Source organism: Linepithema humile, chromosome 2 (genome assembly GCF_040581485.1).
Source record: "Linepithema humile isolate Giens D197 chromosome 2, Lhum_UNIL_v1.0, whole genome shotgun sequence".
Taxonomy (NCBI): domain Eukaryota; kingdom Metazoa; phylum Arthropoda; class Insecta; order Hymenoptera; family Formicidae; genus Linepithema; species Linepithema humile.
Window position 1 is genome coordinate 17493632 of NC_090129.1, and position 23011 is coordinate 17516642.

The 23011-nt window shown below is 37.2% G+C and overlaps 1 protein-coding gene and 1 long non-coding RNA gene across 10 annotated transcripts in view; one reads left to right on the forward strand and one right to left on the reverse strand.

The window, feature by feature from the left end:
• The window catches only part of LOC105679022 (uncharacterized), a 148503-nt gene extending 131755 nt beyond the window's left edge, over positions 1-16748 (reverse strand). Inside the window, exon 1 of one of the 2 annotated variants that reach the window (XR_001101783.2) lies at positions 16238-16748. This is a non-coding gene — a long non-coding RNA (uncharacterized lncRNA). The remainder of the gene's footprint in view (positions 1-16237) is intronic. The other variant, XR_001101784.2, reaches the window with a different exon arrangement.
• Positions 1-23011, forward strand: part of LOC105679013 (latrophilin Cirl-like) — a 452907-nt gene that overhangs the window by 88492 nt on the left and 341404 nt on the right. For 3 of the 8 annotated variants that reach the window (XM_067350073.1, XM_067350072.1, XM_067350076.1), the window contains exon 1: positions 16790-17451. The exons of 1 other annotated variant lie outside the window; for it this stretch is intronic. The gene's annotated coding sequence lies outside the window, so the exon portion shown is untranslated. Of the gene's footprint in view, positions 1-16789; positions 17452-23011 lie in introns of those variants that run through there. 4 more of the 8 variants (XM_067350075.1, XM_012378780.2, XM_067350078.1 and 1 more) reach the window with 3 other exon arrangements.

Sequence of the window (23011 nt, forward strand, 5' to 3'; positions counted from 1 at the left end):
TTGAAATTATTAGGTAAGAAATAAATACCTTAAAGTTGCTCCCCGATGCCCGTCCTGAGCTTCCTCCTCCTCTCAATACGGAAACACAATTTATTCGCAAAAACACGATTAATTATTATCGCGCGATATTTTATACGACATTCCCGATATGTATTTTGTCACATAAGGATAAAGATAATACTGTGATATCATCGCCCGTATATGTTCGACGCTCGGTAGAAAACGACAGAAGGATATTTGTAAAAAGTAATATCATTACTAATAACAAGTAATATTAATATTAAAAAATAATAATATTACTTTTTATCTTACCGGAATAACAGTTTTGGATTTTGCATTGGTTAATTATAATGAAAAAGTGGTAAAAATGTGATAGAGAAGTAGTTGGGATGGTTAAAATAATGGAAACAACGCGCCGATATGTCTCGATACTTCGTCTCATACGTGCGACGAATGGCAGGACAATAGCGAGCAAAGACAAGATGGAACAGATTTTAATTCAAAGAAATGTGCGCGAATGTGTACGCCGATAGATATCGCAAGAGAGAGGGAATATAAGACTCCCAAGCTACCTAAGCGCGACAACATAAACAAAGACAACTCCATCAAACCCCGCGTTTCGACCTCGATACTCTTAACACCTAAACATGTATGTAAATGCTCTAATGTTAAGAGCTTCGAGGCCGAATAATATTCCGTGCGAGCTTTACTTTTGTCTTAATGTAACAAAATACACGTCGGAAGTACTGTGTTGAAAATTTCGTGCGATTTTCGAGGAAAAGAAGGTTCAGAAAAGATATTGGGCGCCGGCGGAGCTTTAAGATAAATAATCATTTATTTGTCACCTGTTGTAAAATATTGCGCGCAAATATTACGTGTAACGCACGTAAATTTTAAGCATAATTTTAGAATATTCGATAAAAGATTTTGCAATTTTTAATGTTTATGGTTATTAGATTTTTGATTTTTTTTTAATATTCAATATTATCTAACGTTGCCAATTTCAAAGGACAATTTTAATTATCGGCGAAAACGCGCGAAAAACGCGTTCGATAGAGAAAAAATTTCGGGGACAGTGAAAGAGAAAGAAAGAAGTAGATTGATTCCAAATGAAGATACTGAAAGCGAATGATACGGTTGAATGTTCACGATGAAAATAAATCAAGTCGAGGGTGTTTTTCTTTCGCTTTGTCTCTTCCTCTCTTGCATTAAAATGCGAATGAGCAGCGGGGAATGCAATAATATGATTGACACCTATCGATCATAATAATAAGACAATTAAAAATCAGTGTTTCTATCGGTTGTTTACGTCGCGCCGACTGTTCTCATCTATACAGTTTGCGCGCGGTGTCGCACTGCCGAATTTGCGAAAATTCCAACGACGGTCGCATTTGCGATGCAAAATAATGCGTTAAAATTCCGCTTGGACTGTCGTCCGTGGTTGTAACTTGGCCGGCAATCTTTTTTGTTTCCCGCTTTTTTTAATGAAAGTTATGCGATGCCAATGAAAAAAGAAAATGGAGGATATTCAAATGTCTTTCGGTAAAGAAAATCTGCTCTCATATTACTTCTAGATTTTGCGAAACTTCTGTAAATACGACTTTTTATTTATACATAATATGTAATTATAATTATCTATATGTATATCATCACAGTTGTGTATATATTTGTATAAATGAATAACCAACTATGGAATATATCAGCTAGAATATTGCAATTTGTCCTATCTGTTTGTGGATTCCGTCGAAGAACACCGGAAACTTATATTTAGTTATGCGTATCATATCGAGAAAAAGTAAACCGCGCACTTAACTTTTCAAAATTATGGATTCATGTCGCGATTATGCCGCAGTACATGAAATATAAACGAGATAAAGCGCACTTTGTGTCGCAATGCGTCTATGTAAATAAATAATTGCTCTAATAAGATAATATTATCATTTTGCACATGTGACAACCTATACAGTTTAAAAAATATGTAGACACTCAGAGCGAGCAAGACAGCTGACTGTCTTGCTGGTCAGAAGAAGATCGTCAGATAAATAGACGATAATTTTATTTCGACAAGCTAATTTTTCGATATATTTACTTTCGTGAATCTAAAACTCAGAAGCTATGTGACACTTAGTTTATAACTTTTATATGACACTTTTCGTTATAAAAATCTAAAAATAAATTTTTAGTTATTGCTTATTTTATAATTCATAACTTACATTGGGACAGAATTTAAATTATGTATTTTGCCCTACTTTTTATGAAAGAAAATTAATATGTTGGTATCGATTGAAAAGCTGACCATTCAAGCAAAAATCTGTATTAAACGATTACAAAATATCAATCAATAATGTACGGAGAGTAATTATGGCGCAACGTGCACGCAATATTATTATTTTTATTGTTTATTTTATTTAAATATTCACACAATTGTAATAATATACATAATTACAATTATGTAATTTAATTACTGTACGATTTAACAATTGTAAAATTCGATTAATTATTATTATTCTTACCTATCCTTGATTTCTGAGAAAAATATGTACATTCCAAAAGCAACTTCATTTAGAAAGTATTCCGAATGATTTACAATTAGGGCAATGGTTCCTTATCGTGCACCACAATGCTGCCACTCTTGTAAAACCGAAACGTAGTTCCGTACAATGCGCGCACGTGCACACGGATGATTTTACGGTTAGTTACTGAAGACATTAAAGTCGGAGCGGCGAGGGATTCGAATAAGTGGGCATCGCGCGCCATCGCGTTAACAAGACTTTAAAGAAAAGAAAAAAAAAAAGCGTTTGCCCAGTCACTGGTCTACATTTTCGTCTCGTACTTCTATGCCCCCAACTTGTGAATATATTCATGAGGTATCCGGCGTATCGAGCGGTACTCGTCGGAACTTTGGGACCATCATTTTGAATTGCAGGTGTAAAAGAACGCAGTTAACTGTTCGGTGGTGAACACCAAGTATGCGCGCAAGGCGACATTTACAGCAGTACTGCAAATTGCGCATATCTAGCTTTCATGGTCGCTAGAGAACTTAAGTGATCGAATAATCAGTAATACATTGATAAAAGCAAATAAATTTAGTATTTCGAGTAAATATTTGTGAGCATTATCATTGACACGTATATGATAGGAATGTCGTGAGAGCAGAGATAATAAAAGACAAATAAGATAATCTCTTAAGAATGCGTCATCTCTCTGCGAGAAAAAGAATTGTATGTACGTTTCATTTTGTTATTATTAAAAATCAAGAGATATAAAACATGATTGTTTGAAAAATTCTTGTTGAAAACAAGAATAATTTTCCCTGCGATATCGGAAGATGCTGCGAACAAATACGAATAATTCGAATTATAAACAACAAGCGTCATTTTTACGATTTGAATATGACAAGACGAATACTCTATATCTGCTGATACTCCTCTTTACGCCGTTTTAAATCGCACCGCGACAACGGTCGTGTTCGTGTCAAGATATTGAATTAATCAGGGGAGAGGAATCGTTCTCATCGCGACTTCGCGGATGTGCATTATCGATACATCAGCGCGGTCCTGCTCGAACGCGCTCGCCGGCAAAGTACACCGGTAGGGCTTTAATGGAGGGCTGCGTATATGCATATATATAACGGGCGTCGGATGTGTTTCGTAACGCCGCATCGCCCGGGTGCACAATAAACCGATGTGTATTCGAAGGGGCTTAACTAGACGAACTATTCCCGCGCAGTTTCTATTAGTAAATCACCCGCGCACTGCATAGCATAGATAACGACCCCGTGGCGCAGCGACAATGCCTTCGACGGGAGAGACTTAATTAAGTATATATTAATTAAAATCGCTCCCTCCCCCCTCCCCCCTCCTCGTCAACGCCAGCTATACGCGCCTTGTTACAATGTTTCTCCCCGCTTTATCCGCTTCCCCGTTCAGTTTCCCTGCACGCGTGCTGTCGCATATTTGCGAAAATTAAATTTTGATCGCAGCGCGTTCGGTGTCGATTAAATAGACGGAAACTTAATGTATAATTTATACAAATAGCGTCACGCACACGAGGAATAGTTGTGTACAAGCAGAAGAAAAATTCCAACATTTGTTTTGAATGCACAAATGAAACGGACTCTTCCTACGGACGATCGCTCGAGAGCGACTCTCGAATACGCAACACGATCAAGTTTGAAAATTCAATCGATTTAATTGCCTCGGTGCGGAAACCGAAAATAAATTGCACGACGACTGATTCGTCGATCGGAGTTACTCAAACTCAGCATATGGCTTCAAACAGGTCAGCGGGTCTGAAAAGGTTCGCCTACGAAGCGCCGGCGGCGATCTCAGATTTCTCTCTCGCGTCAATTATTCGGGCTTAATAAAAATGTACGATACGGCGGGCGCACAAAGGCGGATCGCCTCCCCACAGCCCCCCCCCCCTCCCTCTCGTAAAATGCAACGTCAAGGAGACGAATCGGTGACATCGGAGAGAGGCACCCTTGTTAACGTTTCCGTCGTCCGTTTCCTTTTGTCGGAGCAACCCTTTCTCTCCGGGTAACTTTAAATTGCACCGGTCGGACGCGTCGGATAATTTATAATGCGATCCTTTTCGCCCGCGAGATTAGCATTAATCCTGTCAGTTGTAATGTGCATTTAAATATTTGAAGGATAAATAAACCTTTCGAATAATCTCCGAGAGTATGTTTGTTCGCGATATATTGTTAAGCTATTTGCCGCGATATTGATTGAAACACCGACGCAGTCGGTTTGACACAATTTCCAATTTCACGAGATAATTATAGATGCATAAAAGTGAATAAATCTCCGCAATATGTCGTGAACTTTCCGTGTCACGACTTTCGATCGGTCGACGCGTACGTATATACGCGCCGAGCGATGTGTTCGAGTAAGTGACATTTCATGTTTCCATTCGCGGAAGACTCGAGCGGTGCGCGGGATACGCTAATAGAAATATATTCGTTTGAAGGAGCGATTCCTGCGAAAAGGCCCGCCGCGGTTCGTTCGATCGTGCGTGACTATCGGGAGAAGATTCGAATTTAATCTTGCGAGAAATCGTAGAGGTAAGATGGATGCGTGTACGGAATAAAAGTGGATGCGTGTCGGTTGATATAATAAGCAGGATATTTTGCTTAAAGGGAAAAAGTTCTAAAGGTTGATATAATAAGCAGGATATTTTGTTTGAAGGAAAAAGTACTATCTCGACAATGGGGAAGCTTTGAGTCTATAGAGAGGAAATTCGAATTTTATCTCACAAGAAATTATTAATGTTAAAAAATACGTGTATGATATCGAAGGATATCCGTGCACGTAGTATAATAAGCATAAAAAAAAGAAAAGAAAGGGCTTCGACGATAATAAATGCATAGATTCTTATCTTCAACTCATCAATCATCTTTCGACTTTTTATACTTCCGAAATATCTCGCGCAAATGTGTCGTTAAAAGTGAGTACGAACAATGTGAATACAATGTTTATAAGAATTGTATCGTTGCGCCTTTTTTCAGCACCGCCTGTTGACAATAAATTAAATCGTAGTCGAGTATCACATATGTATTTTTCATGGAGCGCGTTATCGTATACGCTTGAGAGACCGTATCTGTTTTTCTTTCTCTCTCTATTACTTTGCGTTCCCTTCGTCTTCGCCTTATCGGCGGCTCTCGGATTTTAATTTCGCCTTAAGGCGACAGCTCATCTTCCGATAAATAATGCCCATAATCCCTACGCTGTCGTTGAAACATCGATATCTTCGCGGCACTTTTATCGGAACAAATATTATTCACTGCTCGCCGTTTAAATTTTCATGTATCGAAATGTCAATCGAGCAACTCTTCCCGTTTTGCGTCAACCAGGGCCTTTATACATTTTTTATTTCGACAGAGTTCGCAGATAGACAATAACTTTTTAAGATGGGAACGATATTCTCCGCATATCGTATTTTATTAATTACATTAAATTTTTGAAACTATGCTTTGTGTATGCTTTAAAAAAAAAAAAATATTTGCATCGCTTTTGTAGCACATAACTTTTTTATTAACAAATGTCGCGTTTAATGTAAAATTTATATGATACTAATAACAGTGCGTCAGAATTGTGCAAAATTTTTGCGAGATTAAAAAAATTATTATTCAACTTTGTGCATGCAATTATAATAAAATAATTTTAAAAGCGGAAACTTTTAGATGTGCTCTGCACGATAATGATAATTTGAATTTAGCTGATATTTGAAAATAATGTATTTCAATCAGACGGAAATACAAATTGATACGATAAATTAATTCTATGTCACTCATATCTATTACTTTGAAAATAAATTCCTGAATTATCAGATTGTAGATTGATATGTGGATTATTCTCATAACTTATTGGTAATTATTTTCCTGAAATAAAGGCAAAATCCAGGGTGGAAGAAGGAGAGAAAGAACGTTCCCTGAAATCATGCCATCGTAGTAAATCAGTCGAATGGTTTTCTCTAGTGCGAAAAACGCTGTGCGTATCACGCTGTTATAAATTACACGCACACCAGATAACGTAACAAATTGCTTGACATTGGGTCTGATCGAGCGCAGAATGGAAACCTGAGTAAAAAAGCCAAAAGGGAACGAGGGATCGAACACCTTTATCGAACTATCGATGATCGTTTCGTAGCAATTCCTGCGCGTGTAATTTCACGCCTAAATCGCGGAAGTTATGGCAATAGGGCTGGCGATACAAGCCATAAACGGGGCCGGTTGACCGTGAACGCGCGGTATATAGGTTTCCTACAGGTTCGAGGCGGCATTTCCTCTCCGGGGTCCGGTCCCTTCGAAAAACAAACAGTTAAAGCTAGGTGGTCCCTCATTAAGTTGGCACCACTCCCGGGTCGTTTCCCTTTAATTCAAGTTGATCCCGGTGCCGTGCATAGAGAGGGTTCTTGAAAAAAAAAAGCCTGGGTCCTTTTCGGGCCCCATTAAACGCTCACGCGCGTGTTGTTCGAGCGGACAGATATGTTGTACGCGCGTTGTTCGAGACGCAGCGTGAGTGAGACGTTAGCCACGCAAAATCGATGCGTTTGATACGTGTCACTGTATCGCCACGCCGATACGTTCGCCGACTGATCGACCTGCTGCACGCACGCGTTCATATTTCACGAATGCTGGGCATACCCAAAGAACGTTATTGCCGCGATCGGCTGAGAATGCGAAGAGGAATTTTGCTTGCCCTTCCTCTAAATGGGTTGTAACGTTTGCTTTTAGGAGGTTGTTTTCGACATTAATCTCGAGAAGAGATGATAATTATTTTCGAAGGCCCATGCTGGTAATCTCCCAAAGCGTGGGCTTACGATAGTTTGTGGATGCAAAGCGCATGATCAAGGTTTGTTTCGTCCTGGCGGAAAACATTTCGAGCACAGCCGAAAGTTTCGTGATACGTAAAATAATTATTGATTGATGTAATTTATAAAAAAAAAACCAGTTTTCGTCACGTCGAAAATAGAAAAATACACGCTTTCCTGCATCAATATTATTAACATCGCCGTATAAAATGTAACAATTAACTTTCGTTTATGAGATACGTATGGAATTTGGTATATTTTTGATAACAGTATTATCAATTTCTCAAAGCAAATTTCCCGAACGTAACGATAATTCTCGAAGGACCTCAAAGAGCGCGCATAGCTGCCAGTGCACAATACTCACAGCATAAGGAAAATGCCCGATAATGGGATTACGTGTAGAGAGAAGGGATTAGCGAAATCCCTCGAATGCAAAAGCTCACTCTGTAATCTGTGCAATATGCTCGCATCTTCGATGCGAATCACGGCGAGCAAATGAGCGTATCGCGCCTAGGTATACCAGTACAATAGGTCGATGAATACTCTGTCTTTTTTTTTTTTTTTTTAAGACTGATATCGTTTCACACGAGATACTTTTTCTATTATTTTTTAAAATAGATTTTTAAAACATTACTTTTCTACCTTCCTCAAATCCTAAGACTTTATTAAATTTATAAGAGTATTAATACTTTTTTGCGATACTAAATATGACGTTTCATTTCCAGTATTATTAAAAGAGTATCGATTTATTACTTTCATTTCTCCTTCTCTTTCCGATGCAGCAATTTACCTGAGTGCAAATTCTTATCTGGTGCGAAATACACGCTGCAAATACATGCTGCATGAAACTGCTATCATCTCTTTCCTTTCTCTTGTCGCATTCTTTCTCTCCGCCTGTACGATGCTATCTATTCGCAAGGTATGTTTGCCTAATCGAGGAATTACATCTCCGCGGTACAAACGTAATGCGAGCAGTTAATGCAAATGACGCGGTGCACCACCGGCCGCCCAGTCGGATTATAATGAAATAAATGCAAGCAATTAAGGGAATATATTTAAATTAAGTGCCGTTATATTGCTCTGTAACTTGCCGAGTCTCAAGATTCGATCTTCGAAACGTACATACACATTCGCATATGATTAACACACAAACATTCGCCTGGCTCACGTGACACTCGTATTAATAAACGCTCACCGCTTTATATTACACATACGTGCCAATATTGCGGCGAAAAAAAAATGACAACGTGGAAAAATTACGTCAATATACACGCACGTACACATGTATGTGTGCGCTAATTAGCCGATAACTGATAGCGGACATGGCCGGATAACGTTACTCGTCCGTATTATAGATCCGGTGTCATTTCCCTCTTGCTTTCTTGAAAGAGGAAGACTCCTCGTGACACACGCGCGCAAAAATCAACCAATTAAAGCAGATTCTTCCCACGCTTGTATCACGCGAAACTGTATCTCCGAGAAAACGGAAATATAAATGCACGGAAAGATAAAATAATTTATATGATAAAACGTTCGCTAAAGAATTCATTATTTTTTCAGAGAGTCCATGATAAAATCTTGCTACTGCAATTTAATGTCGTTTTTCTTAATAAATTGAAAATATTACATAAAATTCAAATGTTTAAATACGGACGTTTAAATTTTCTAGTACTTTAACGATAAATAATAAAAGCATGAGATGTTGTCAAAATATGTTAACTATTTTATCCCCCCCCCCCCCCACAACTGACGTGACGATAACTTTTTAACCATTGTATATTTCAATGTCAACAATAAAATTAGACAGTGAAGCATTGATTGCTATAATTCACTAAAATTACAAGTTTATTTGTATATCATTTTTAATTTACCTTTTTATCGAGCAATAAGTTAAATTTATTCAAAACGTTGTAGCAAGAGAGAAACCGTGAATGTCGTCTTATTTTATAGAGTTGTAGGAAATTGGTGCAGCAAATTTAATCTCAAATCACTGGAGGAAACTAACAAACTCGATGCATCGAATACGTTGGATGACTCTACAGTCAAGCGTCGTCCTCTTCTCAAGGACAGATACATATGGGAAATGAAAGTTACATAATTTAGTCAATTTAAAATTGTCAATTGCAAAGAAGCCCCCTCAAAATAATTTTGATTAAAAAATATTTACTATAAAAATCAGTCCAAATTTTATTCAAGATATTCCATCTGCTTTAATTTCTTCTATTTCTGTGATAGACTTTATCACATTGAATAGATTAATTATAATTACCTACGTTTTTTGCACTATTTTTTACACCTCACAAACATAATTTAACATTAATTGGATTTAATTAACAATAGCATATTTACCAAATTGCAACTTATATATAAATGCCATTATATATTGAGACTGCTTTTTCGCATTCTCGAAATATCTTGACAAAATTTTTTCGTATTATGTTCCTGTCTTGATTCTTCCTTTTCGAGTGTCCGCGCGCGTGCAATTAATCCAGTTCTCTAAGAGATGCGAGCTCGCGCGCGTAGCATTTAACCGTCTTCATTACACGCGTCGGCTAACTTTATGACGTTGTCAGGATAACTGCCGTGTTTACAATTTTATTGAACCCGCTCCCGCCAATGCGTATCACCTGGTACGAAACACGTCTGGTATGTGTTTCACGTGAAAAGGGAAATGTTATCGATGCGACCGATTATACTGTATTTTAGAGTATAGTGCCAAGCGCGAGAAGAACCGGAATATCGAAGTACATAATCAAGCTTGATAGAGCAATATATTGTTAGAAAATCTAATTATTTGAGAACTCTGGAAGTATATTAATATAATAACGAATTTTTCTGTGGATTATATTTAGATTCGAGTTCAATGCTTCCGAATAATCACAACAAAAACAACCCTTGTCAAAAATTGAAGAAATTAAAATAATAGCGTGTTCTAGAGAAGGAACGTACAGTGTGATTACACCAATTCTCATAAAAACAACTCATGCTTTGATTTATATTATTAGGAAGTTTGGGTGGTTCTACAAAAACAGCCTTTATCAAAATCACTTCTTTCTTCTCCTGAAAAAATAAAAAAATTTCCAAGGATTGTTTTTGTTATGAACTCTTCAATTATTCTCTAGCATTTTGAGTTTGATTAAATTTATACCTTTCAAGAACTGCTTAACGTAAGCCGATATGCTTGTAATTATTTATTTAGAAAATATAAGCTACAAAAGAGAGAGAGAGAGAAGAGATAATAATGCATATATATATATATATATATACTTAGTAGGAGATTAATGCCTGTGGTAGATAAGAACCGTTCAACATACCACTCGTACAAAGTTATGCGTTCTCTAAAGGATGCTTGTCTAAAGGATTAATCTTTCGTCACGCATAGTCAGAATTTTTATTTTCTGACACATGCCAGATATTTATTTAAAAAAAATTAAATATTAATAGGCAAAAGAGTCTACATTAAATAAATTTCCGAAATACAAATACGTAAAAAAAGACTACAAATAGAAATGTTCAAGTAATTTTTAAGGAACTGTCAATTTAAAGTAAAGAAATAAAATCGTACATCTGTCAGAATAATTGTGCGGTGCAAAATTAACAGAATCCCGTGACTCTTTTCTACGTCGCCATGAAGACGACGCAGGAATACGGTTAGTAAATGCGGTCAGGGTGGAAGTAGGCAACGATTCTAGGGAAAGGATCCCCGATCGCTCCATTACTCCGTCGTCGGATGGGTTCCCGCTCGTTTTCTCGTCGTCGGCACGAATCGTGAGACAGTGAATAGCGGCGCGGAGGGTTAAAGAAGAATACGGACTTCGATTCGACAATGGGCCACCTACGGCCCCCTACGCCCTCGCTCGCTCTTTTCTCTCCCTTTCTTTCCTTTTCGAGTATACTCGGAATCTCAAACCGGGCCAGCTGCCCTAATGCTGCGGAACTGACTGTAACGCGCTGGCAATTGTCGTGCTCTTCTGAACTGTAAAGCGTGCTAGGGAACACGAACGATTCTGTCCAGGTTTATGCTGCATCCTCGACTGTTGATGTTTGCCACTGAGCCCAGTGTTGTTCGAAATCGCCGGCACAAATCGTTTACACCGAAGATGGAAGCGGGATAAAATAGGCATGCGGACATGGAAGGGACGACCGTGACAAGGATTTGGCTATCCGGTTAATTAAATGACAATGGTAGACACACGTCGAAGGTTTATATCCAAGATACCATAGAAAAGATTTTATTTATGAGAGATTTTTTATATAGGCAATGTGCTATATAACGCGATAAATAGGTAAAGAAAACATACTTTTCCGAAATTTAAGCTGCTTTTAATTGTTGATTCTTTTACGTTTATTATTTTTTGTAATAAATACTTGACCGTGTTATATTTCCTCGAATTATTGTACATATGTTACTGGAATATAGAATGTACAAGATAATGAGAGAAATATGAAATAACTAATATACATTTTATATAAATTTTAATATTGTTGATTCATGAAAATCGTCACGACACTCGCAGAGACTTTCTTTCAAAATAAGTTGCTTTTCTCTGTTCGACTTTGGTTTAAAGTTATTCGGTATAGAACTTGATTCCGTAAAAGACTCGGTAGTTACTCATGATTCATCGCATAAGCTTGACAACTGTTACGTCTCTGTGGCATCTCTGCGGCGTCTCTTATCGAGACGCTATCGGCCCAACGAAACGACGCCACAAATTCTACGCGACGTTTCAACGCGTGTTTCGGGCCGCCGCGCTGCTGGATTAAAGCGTCATCGTACCGTGTGACACGGAGTACAACTGCGATCCTACAAACGACTCTTCGGAGAATAAGCTCCCTTATAGTATTCATGGACTTTTGGGAATAGGTGGCTGTAGCGAAAAAGGATGAGAGAAAGAGAGAGAGTGAGACAGCCTCAACATTCGAGAGTATCTCTTTTGTCAACTCATTTTCGAAAAGTCTCCACGACGAGAAAGAGCAGCGACTCACTTTCCTTCCATGATGCAGATCTGTGTTGTTTATGCGACACCCTTGCATAGAGGGTGCTCTTTTGTTCACGCTTAATTTTCGCCGGGAAAATACCAGAAAATGAATTTCGGGGATAGCGGCGATATATTTCACGCCCAGTTGCGGTTCCGCACTTTACCCGCCCAGCTCTTCTTGTCGCGCGTGCTTTTGAGACTCTGAATGCGGATCACGATCTATCGTAAACCGCTCGAGGCGTTCATCACTGCGATTTAACTTTGCTGGATTCAATGTACGAACATTCGAAACATAGAGTTACGTTAGGGGATGTTTATGTAGTGTCTTTACGTCGGTGTTTCTAGAATAATGTATTTCTAAATCTGGGATTTTCCGCGATATAAACCGATATGAAAGATAGTTGGTTTCATGATAAAAAAACAAAAGTAAAGAAAAATAGTTTCAAGAAATACAATTTAAATACGTACACAGTAGCGGTCGGATAAAATAAAATGAATATAGCGTATAAAGAAAGATAAAATCAACTAAAAGATTAGAGAATACAAAAAAAATTCAATATAACAGAGAACTTTACACATAACATATATATAAATTAAGTTAAACTTTCAAAGTTCTCATTATATTAGATTTAAAATTTTTTTATTTTTATTTAATTAAATTAAAATTTTTTATTTAAAATGTTAAATAAATCTCGTATTATGCCCCCCCCCCCCTCCGTCTATGAACGTGTATATAAATATAAAATTACGTATGAACAAAAATAGAGCTAACTTGATGTAAAAAATCTGTATTGTCCAAAAAATTGAGCAATCATAGAAACGTGAAATAATCGCAAGGCGTTATTGGTCTGCCGTGATACGTTTGTATCGTAACGCGGAGCATGTAATACGATCATAAAGTTATTAGTGTGAATGTTACACGCGTATGCATTCATGCGTTATATCAGGTTTACAATAACAGGAATACACCGCTCGAAATCGCTTCCTTTTCAAAGAGCAGACACAGAGCGAAATAAACCATAATTTTATTTATCTAACACAATCGAGCCGATCTTTGTAAAATTCTATAATAATAATAGTTTTCCATTTTATATAAATTTTCCTTTATCTTTAAGAACATTTAAATTTGTATTTTATAATTGATTTTCCTTCATAAAAATGTTCAATTGTAGATATCTTCTGAGGAATTAATAATTATAAAAAAAATGTGAACAAATGACTAGATATATAATAAAATTTAATTGTGTTTATCAATATTGCAATTTGAATTCCTGGATTGTTTATTTCTTGTATTTTATTCTCGTATTTATCTCTGTGTCGTAGTTTTAATTAGTTAAATTTTATTCATTTATCAGAAAACGATTAATAATAAACTCTATCGCTTTCTACTTCGTTAAAATAGCAAAGGTAACGTTGGTTCACTTAGACGGTTAGATAAGTGAAGGTGAGAAAAGTGAAGATGGAGCGTAGTTCACGTTAGCAGAAACTTTGCGATATTTTCCGCAGTTTTCGAGACAGGCGTGCGTTTAAACGCGAGAGAGTTTGCGACCTCTCCCTTGGATTGTTTTCCTTCGTCGTGGATAATTTCCCGTCTGCCACTTGCACCTCGCGCGGTAATTTATTGTAAACGCTAAGGCGGACGCGCTGGTTTAAACGATTTTCCTGATATGGCAGCGAGCGGACGGATGAAGACACGGAAACGCCTTCCGTCGCCACGTTAACGATTCATTACGGAAGTGTAAATTAGCAGAAACCGTATCTCGCTCGGTATTGCTCATAGCCGGAAACACGCTGTTATGACTAAAAAAATATTTATTTCTCAATATTGATACTCGAAGTGATTCACTTGAAATTCTCTTTGCGCGACGTAGGCATTTTTTCAACTACGTTTTCCTCAACAATTTAAAAATTAAATTAAATTTTGTAATTGTTAAAATAACAAATGTTATATTTTTAAATAAATTTTATATGTTCCTTCCATCAATAGATGGAATAAATAAAATCATGATTTAAAGCATATTGTTAATTGCAGAAATATTGAATATTACATATTTAAAAAATTAAAAAAATATTGCTTAATTAAATTTTTGTAAAGGAGAGATTGATTTTGACTTAATCCAATTTTTCGCAATATATAGAATAAATATTAGAATATAATAATCAAACAATCATATTGATTATTCTGTGTTGCATATATATTCATCTAATAAAACATGATAAAAATCGTCTTTTTGTATGTTACAATATGCACTCGTCTTTTTATTCTGAATGAATTGTGTTTTTTTTTTTTTATAAGCAACTGTGTCAATAACAGTAACAGTTGCAGAACAATGAAAACTTGTGAATGTATAACTATCACTGAATATAACTATCATTTTATTAAATCAAATGTATTGTGTCAGTGCGAGAGGCAAATATTTTTATAATGAAAACAATACTTTGCTTGTCACGCGTACGCGATTGATAAAATATTGTACTGATATTGTAATATCAGTATTTCGTACTTTGTAAACAATATAGCATCATTAAAAAGCAATAGAGCTGTAAGTAACAGCTAGATAAATAAATAGCATATAATTCGCATTAGTCAGTGTTTTATGAAAGAAATTTTTGACGTAAAGTAATTATAAATTATTCCACATTACTATTATCGTTACTTATTATGCACTTTCATTGTTTTATTTGTTTATAGAACTTTAATGTAGATGTTTTGCGTTTATTTTGTTGTCATTGATTTTATCTCTTTAAATATTTTGCCATAAGTAGGAAATATAGCAATTATAGTAAGATAATTTAGCTCTTTGTGTGCGAAAAAACGCAGTTGTCCTTCTTTTATTTTATGTCGAAAAATGCCAACAAATGCCACAATAGAAAATCACTAGTTCTTAAAAAACCAAGTTAAACTTTCAATTATATGAGAAATGGGAATACACTAAACTGTCCATCGTCTTATCCAGATCTCAGAGCTATCCTTAAATTAATATTAGGTTGAGTAACAAGACAAGAGAAGGAAATGTGATAACGTTTGTTGACATTTTTTGACATGAATAGAAGAAGCGCTGCTTGACGTTTTTCGCACGCATAGTTGCAATTGCTTTCGAAACTCAAATGGTTAAAAATGTAAAAATCTAAAATTTTCTTTGTCTAATAAAAATATTTAACTAATACAAAAGATATAAAGATTAAAAATACATAAAATTATGTGGATATCGAAAATATTTTTCTGTTCTCATGTAATAAACTATTTTATATCCATTTCATTTCTCTGTATGTACAATTTTAAAATATTTTTGCTCTGCACATAACTTAATTAATTTATTATTTCTTTTTTATATTATTCTGCGTTTTTAACTTATAATTAATAATAATATTTAAATACTAACAACGCAGCATTGAAAGAATATAAAATAGAATTTAGTGTGAAAATTGATGTTGTCAAAATGTATTGTAACAGTAAGTATTAATTATTAAGTATCTATAATCTCGTAATCGAGTTGGAGAAAGCAAATTTATTGGAGAAAAGAGTCCGTTTGGCATGAATGCGGAGTCACGAATCCAAATGTTATAAATCGCGCACGTGATATCACGGAGCATCCGAATGCGAACTGCAACTATTACTCTCTCTCCAAGCGAGATATCGATAACTATGAATTCAGTCGTTTTACTGAGAACGACATTCTGAATTTTACTGTATTATGCGATTTCTAACTTTATATCACAACCAAAGAGCTATCTTTTAAATTTCAATAGCTGTTAACGTTAAAAGCGCCGACATCATATTGCACTGTTATTTGAGCATTATTTCAGCTGTTAGTTGGTTACGCGATGTTCGATAATATGCGTACATTATAAAAACGAATTTTGTCCAATAAACGAGAAAATATTACTAGATTTTGTAATGTCGTGCAATATACATAGATTTCACTCCGTGAAATGGTACTCACCTATCGATATCAGATGGATGTTAGCCGATGATCAATTTTTTTTTCTCATTTAAGAACACGAGGATTCGTCAGTCATGAATTTTGTCGTACAAAAGCCGTTGGGAATGTATCGTCGTGTGTCGCCGTTCCCCTCGTAACATCGCCGCGACCGTTGCTACTCGCGCTTCTATCATCCTTGCCGTCGTTATCGTGTTGATACTGTCGCCGTCCACTTCACTCGCGATCTTCCGCAATGGAGCTCGCGACTTTCATGCGATCGCTAGCGGTGATACGACTTTTGTGCCGCGACGAAAATTCCGCGTAACGCATCATAGGAACCGCATAGCTAGAAGGATTGCGAACGCGAGAAGAGAGAAAGAGAAAGAGAGAGAGAGAGAGAAAGAGAGAGAGAGAAAGAGAGAAAGTGAGCATCTTCACCGACTTGATGTTGGGTGCGGGACGCGAGTGCGACCTGGCGAAGCCGGTCGACTGCGCGAGGAGAACCGAACACGGCCGAGCGTTCGCTCGGCGGTGGTGGAAGCCGCTGTCGCTGTCGCTCGACGGGTGTGGTGGGGGTAAACGCTCTCTCGTCCCCTGCGCTCGCTCAGTTTCACCGTCGCCGTCGTTGGGAATGTATCGTCGCGTGTTGCCGTTCCCTTCGTAACATCGCCGCGACGGTTACCACTCGCGCTTCTATCATCTTCGCCGTCGTTATCGCGTTGATACTGTCGCCGTCCACTTCGCCGCGATCTTCCGCCATGGAGAAACTCGCGACTCTCGTGCGATACGGTGAAGTGCGACGGGCGCTATCGCGCGGCTAAGTTCAGTGTATACGCGTAGTGAAACTAGTTCTTTTCGGCGCGTCGCGAAATTTTGATCGCACGACTTAACGAGGCGGTACGTAACGTGATCATCTCGTGATTTGATCCGCTCTCGAGATTTATTCGTGGAAGTCCTTCGAGACGGAGGACTGAGACGGAGGGAAAGTTTAACCGAGTACGTAGCCCGGAGATCGCGGCCGTCGGCGGGACGTGCCTCCAACAAGGATTGCTCGACCAGTACCTGCGTTAGGATCGCCCGCCGAGTTGCTGCATTCTCGGAAATCTCAACGGAATATAACGAGGCTTGGACCTCGACAGTGTGTTTCGTGTGACAGTGACGGTTCTGGTTTTGTTTCTGTTTCTGGTTTTTGTGCGATGTGCTACGGTCCCACTGTTCTCCGCATTCTCTGTCTCGTAAGTACCGTCAACAGTTCTCCATTTCGTCGGTCGGTTGTACTTCCGCGGTTGTTTTCTCCTTTTTTTAAATTCGAATCGCACCAATATTTGTGATTCGATTCCGCGATTCGATTCCGTGATTCGATTTCAGAGATGTGTGAGCCCATATAACCAAGTGTCGAGCTTCCATATTGATCTCGATGGATACTGATCGAGATTGAAACAAACTCGAACTTGGAGCGACGGAACGGAATGTGGCGGTGCAAATCCTCGCTCACACAAAATTCTCGCGTATTCTGTGAATCTGTGATGAAAGTGGAAAATGCGAAAGCGTTGTTCGAAGTCGAAGTGCGTTGGTTGGAAAATTAGTTCGTTAACATGAACTCGCCGGTGCACTCGTTCGACGGGGCAACGACTCCGATTTCAAACGCCGCTTAGCCGTGGAAGTACAACTGCCGATTTTTAATGTTTTTGATATCACGTGCGAGTCGAATAGGTGAAAAATCAAAGTGAAAAATATTTTGCTGATACAATCTCGCAAGTTGCAAGTGCTGCGGGTTGTAATATTTGAAAACAGGTGCAGCACAATTGCACCTCGGAGAATCATGTTAGTGGAAAATCAAGGATCTGTTTTGATTGCGACAAGTCGTGCAAATACAACCTCGCTTTTTTTTTGCAAATGTGTGAAATTGTCTTGTTCCTTTATTAACGAAACGCGCAGATATAACATGAACGAGGGAATTATTTACATACATTCGCGAATCTGTGATGCAAATTTTATGCTCTGAAAATCGGTATATAACAATTGTGTATGAGAATTGGGTTGGTTGAAAATTCGTAACAACAATCGCGTGTGTCCAATTTAATTCTGTAATCAGCAACAAAAATACGAAGGATTATAAACAAATTCCATGCATCACATGCAGGAATGAAATTTCTCCAAACGCAGATGTGCGGTTTTAATGTTTTTACTTTATCTTCTTTCAATATGAAACTGTTATTTTGTTTTTGAATTTTATTCGCGATAAACTAAAATTGTCGAATAAATGCAATGAATTATAGTGCGGTTTAGGCGATCCATATATATGTACTTCGATATTTGCTGCAAATAAATGAATGAACGAAAAAAGCAAGCGATGGCACTTTTCTGGTCAATTGCGTGCAACGTATGAATATGCAGTACAAATGTATAAAAGAGCAAATTTTCAAATGTGCCAAATCGCAGAAATATGAATGTTAGTTTTACTACCTTTTTATGCGCGGATTGCAAAGGATCGTTCGAATTGTGATACGCAAAAGGCTAGATCAACGATATAATATGCAACGATATAATATAATATTAGTGACTTATGGAAAAACGTGCATTTTCAAATCTATTGTGTGATATAAATACAATCGATGATTTTATCGTGTCTTTTAACATAGGCTGCAAATGCGCAGGCTATTAACAAATCCGCGTTGTGTCGATTTTATTCGTATTGCGTATGAAAAGTTTAGCAATGTGATAGATGTGATAAGCAGAAAATATGGAAAAATAAGCTGGTTGGAGTTAATGAGTTAATACGGAAAGTATACAAGTGTAAAACCTTAAATTGAGCCGTAGAAATATTATTAAAAGTGTCGTCGTATTTTCATGTGCAAACAAGAAAAGATGATATTATATATATCAATGATTTTGCGTTAAATCTATATGTTCAAATCCGCGCGTGATGGATTCTAATTATTAGAATTATAGAAGTTTGTAAATTCGTCGTAGCGCGAGAACGCGATCATTGATTTTATTTTTTTTTCCGCGAAGTGTACAATATATTATGCTTGTTTTAACGATCAACGCAGCGTAGCAACGAGTCGTTTAGATAACATAGAATATAATAAGCAAGAAATGAGGAAAACTGTGAATTCTGAAAATCATGGAATCGCGGGAATATGATCGGCGACTATATATTGCTTTTTTTCTGCGAATGTATTCGCGCGTTTCAATTTGTCTGCAAAAATATGAAAGAAGCAAATTTTTAAATTCGTCAGATCACGGAAACGTGATCGTCAATTTTATGCGCGCGGGCTACAAATCTGCACCGATAAAGCTGCGAAATTTACGCGTGTTAACTTGAAACATTTGTGAAAAATGCAGAATAATATCAGAATGATATAAGAAGTGAAAAACATGTGACCAAAGTTTTGAATTTGACATACTGCGGAAACGTGATTGCCTATCTCATCAATTTTGTTCCGTGAAAGATAAACATTGATGTGAGTGTGAAAAATTTATGAAAACAGATCATATTTTTAAATACGCGTGAAAGATTTAAATAACAAACATAAATAAGAGGAAAATTATTAAAAATACAAACTTTATCATTTTTAATTAACGCATTTCGAAGATGAAATATAATATCTGAAAGATGTAAAAAAAAGGTGAATAGAATATTAATATCAGTTTGAATAATTTACGAAAAATAAGCACGGGATTGGTTAGGAGTAGCGGAATAACAATTTATCAACCATAACTCTTGAAAACGCTCTTCGTTTCAAACTGACTGTCCGCACTTCTCAAAACATTCGGCACACTCTGTACCTTCGCTCTCAATCATGTCCTTACATTCTCCACCACACACTCTCGATTCCCAATCACGCGTGCACTCATTCTTGTTATTTTCCAAAACTTCAATCACACGCCGCACTCGCTTTCATCATATGCCATACTCGCTCAAAACAGTCATACCGCGCAGTTATCAAACATACCGACATCCTTTCTCACTCTCTCGCTCATTCTTTCACTCTCTCGTGTACTCGTATTTTTTAAATTTTATACAAGTATGAGAATTGAATCGAAAAATATTAACCGCATAATTTGATTTTATTTGACGTGAAAGTGCAATTGTCGACTGTTTAATGTTATGCTGCATAAGCAAAATATTTTGCGAGTGATAGTGTCAGCACATCGTGCGAAATTATGAAGTGACAAGTGTAACAAAAAATTGCACGATACGCGTTTTTCTTTTCTTTTTCTTGTTTAATGTGAAAACTTGACACATTTCCCCACTTTTTAGTGGACAACAAAATAAAACGTAATGACTTGAATTAAACATGGCGATCCTCGATTTTCCATCAGTGATTTCTTCTCAGATTTACAATGCAGAATCGAAATCAATTCTAATCCGAATGTGCTACTACGAGCTGCTAAGTTTACTTTCCACGCGTGAATAAATCCTTGCTCCGTTTTCGCAACGTTTGCGACAGAGGGAAATCTCGGTAGCGGCGCGGAAATGCGGCCTTTGATTTTCAATCAGCGACTTCTCGTATTGAAATTTGATTTGTCACCAATGAAAATAGGAGGAAAATGTCAATTCGAGAAAAACGATGTAGTCGTGAACAGGCAATTCTCCATTCTTGGCAGTTGATTTTACCCGCTTGGGTCTTTTACGATCAATTACAATAGCGTGATTTATCGGAATATTATCGTGATGACAGTTTCTAATTAAAATCTGTTATTAACGATTCGCGCTATTAAGGAAAAATGCATATCACTTACAAGCGTATGGTTAGCAACAAAGTACATGTCACTACTGTAACACTGTTGATAATGGTTGAACAGTATTCTATCATTATTCTCAAGGATTATCAAAGTACGTATTATCGCATCTCTAAATATGAGTTCGAAACATGACTCGTTGTTCTCTTAATAGCGTTTATATCTCTCTCACTGAAGTGTGTATATTTTGATATTTCCCATAAATGTATTTTGATCCGCAAACTCAGTCGTATTTTGAAAAATGTCTGGATACATTTCAGTTAAGAAAAAAAAAAATGCCTTTCTCGTATGCAAAAGCTTAAATTCAAAATTTTAATCGGCAAAAAAATTGATGTATTGAAAGTGTAAATTTATATTTATATTGTTGGGCTGCTTTAGATTTCTAAGGATAATTCGTGAGACGACGCAAGCGTCGCGATGTCGTGTCATTAAGCCAAAGATTACCGGGAGCGACGGAAGGCTCGCTTTGACGTGTCCCGCGGGAAGACCTCCTGTTTGGTCTCGTTTTACAAGTCAATGCTCAAAGCGCGCGTGCACGTTGCCTCGAGAATACAAACTAGTCTGTTTACACGAAAGTCCGCGCGCGCGACCATCAGCTAGCCCGTACGTAAGTAATTTCTCGTTTACAGCGTGCCAGAGAGCTTGCCGTTTTGATAATACGATGTCGAAAGAACGTTGATTGCGAAAAGAAGGAAGTTAAACAGCTGGGGAAATTTTAACACCAAATGAATAATGCAGGGACGAGCTTCGCAAAAGTTAAGAACAGTTTTTGAAACACGCTGTTCGATTTTTCGAGTAGCATTTTTTTACTTTTCGTCACCGTGCATTTAATAATCCAGGGAATTTGTGTTTCAATTACAATAGGATATTTTTACAGCGTATAATATACCTGCGCGGTTCAATCTGAAAAATTTTCTGTGAATGAACAAGTGCTTTTTCATGAAATATAATCCTCTTTGCTTGACAATAAAAGTGACGGAATGAACTGGAGATCATTTATCTTCACAAAGTTCACTCGGCTCTCTAATTTCATTATTATATAAGAAATGGTTTTTTTTTTGGTTTATTTCCTCAATCTTTACATATAGAAAGAAGATAAACGTATTTGAAATCTAAGAGCGGGATTAGGGAAATTGCAATGCTTAATTTCAATGGGGAAGGAAGCCGGGGGGATGAAATCTGGCTAGTGTTGCGGAAATCCACGATCGGTGCGATGTAGTTCGAGTGTGCGGGTGCGCGGTAGATCAACGTTGAATTTTGCAGCGAAACTTAAGGGAACATCGCGGCACCGCGAGCGCGTCGAGTAAGTTACCGCCGCCGTAGCGGAACTTCGTTCCGAAGTTCCTTGAAATTTAGGTGCCGGCGTCCGTGATCGAGGAGCCGACGCGAGGGGAGCGCCTGGTGATTCATTTATATCAATATTGGGTGGGTGCGGAGCGATTAGAGTTCGTCCCGTTGCGTTGTCATCCATCGCGCACGCAACGCACGCACTCACCGCTTACGTAACACTTTGCGGCTTGTCGGTGTCATTCAGACACCGGTCGCCTCTTAATCCCCGGCTAATTGTTGGCCGCAATGCAACAGATGACAAGACATTTATTTCGTCGCATCATGATTACATTTTGTGATAATACTCCGTTTACATGAGATGTGTGCTTTTACGTGTGAAAAGTAGCTAGAAGACAATTCTCTCGAAAAGCTATCATTAATTTTGTTACAAATGCAGTTTTTGTCGCTTGATTATACGTCATTTTTTTCGTTTTATTTGTTTCTTTAAATTCTTCTAAAAAATTAATCTATTAATACGGCTGATTTCGTTATTTATATGGTTGTTGTATTTGGTGTAAGGCTCAGTTAATATTTAACACTCACTCAAGCAATAATTTTAACGTCAACGAGTAAGAATAATTCATGCTTTGCACGAAACGTAACAATTATTTTGAAGTTAAAATGCTTGTATTTTTTTCGGTGGAATTTTTGTTGAATAAATATTTTTATTAAAACTTGAATATAAAATTAATGTAGCAACGTTTGAAATATTGAATA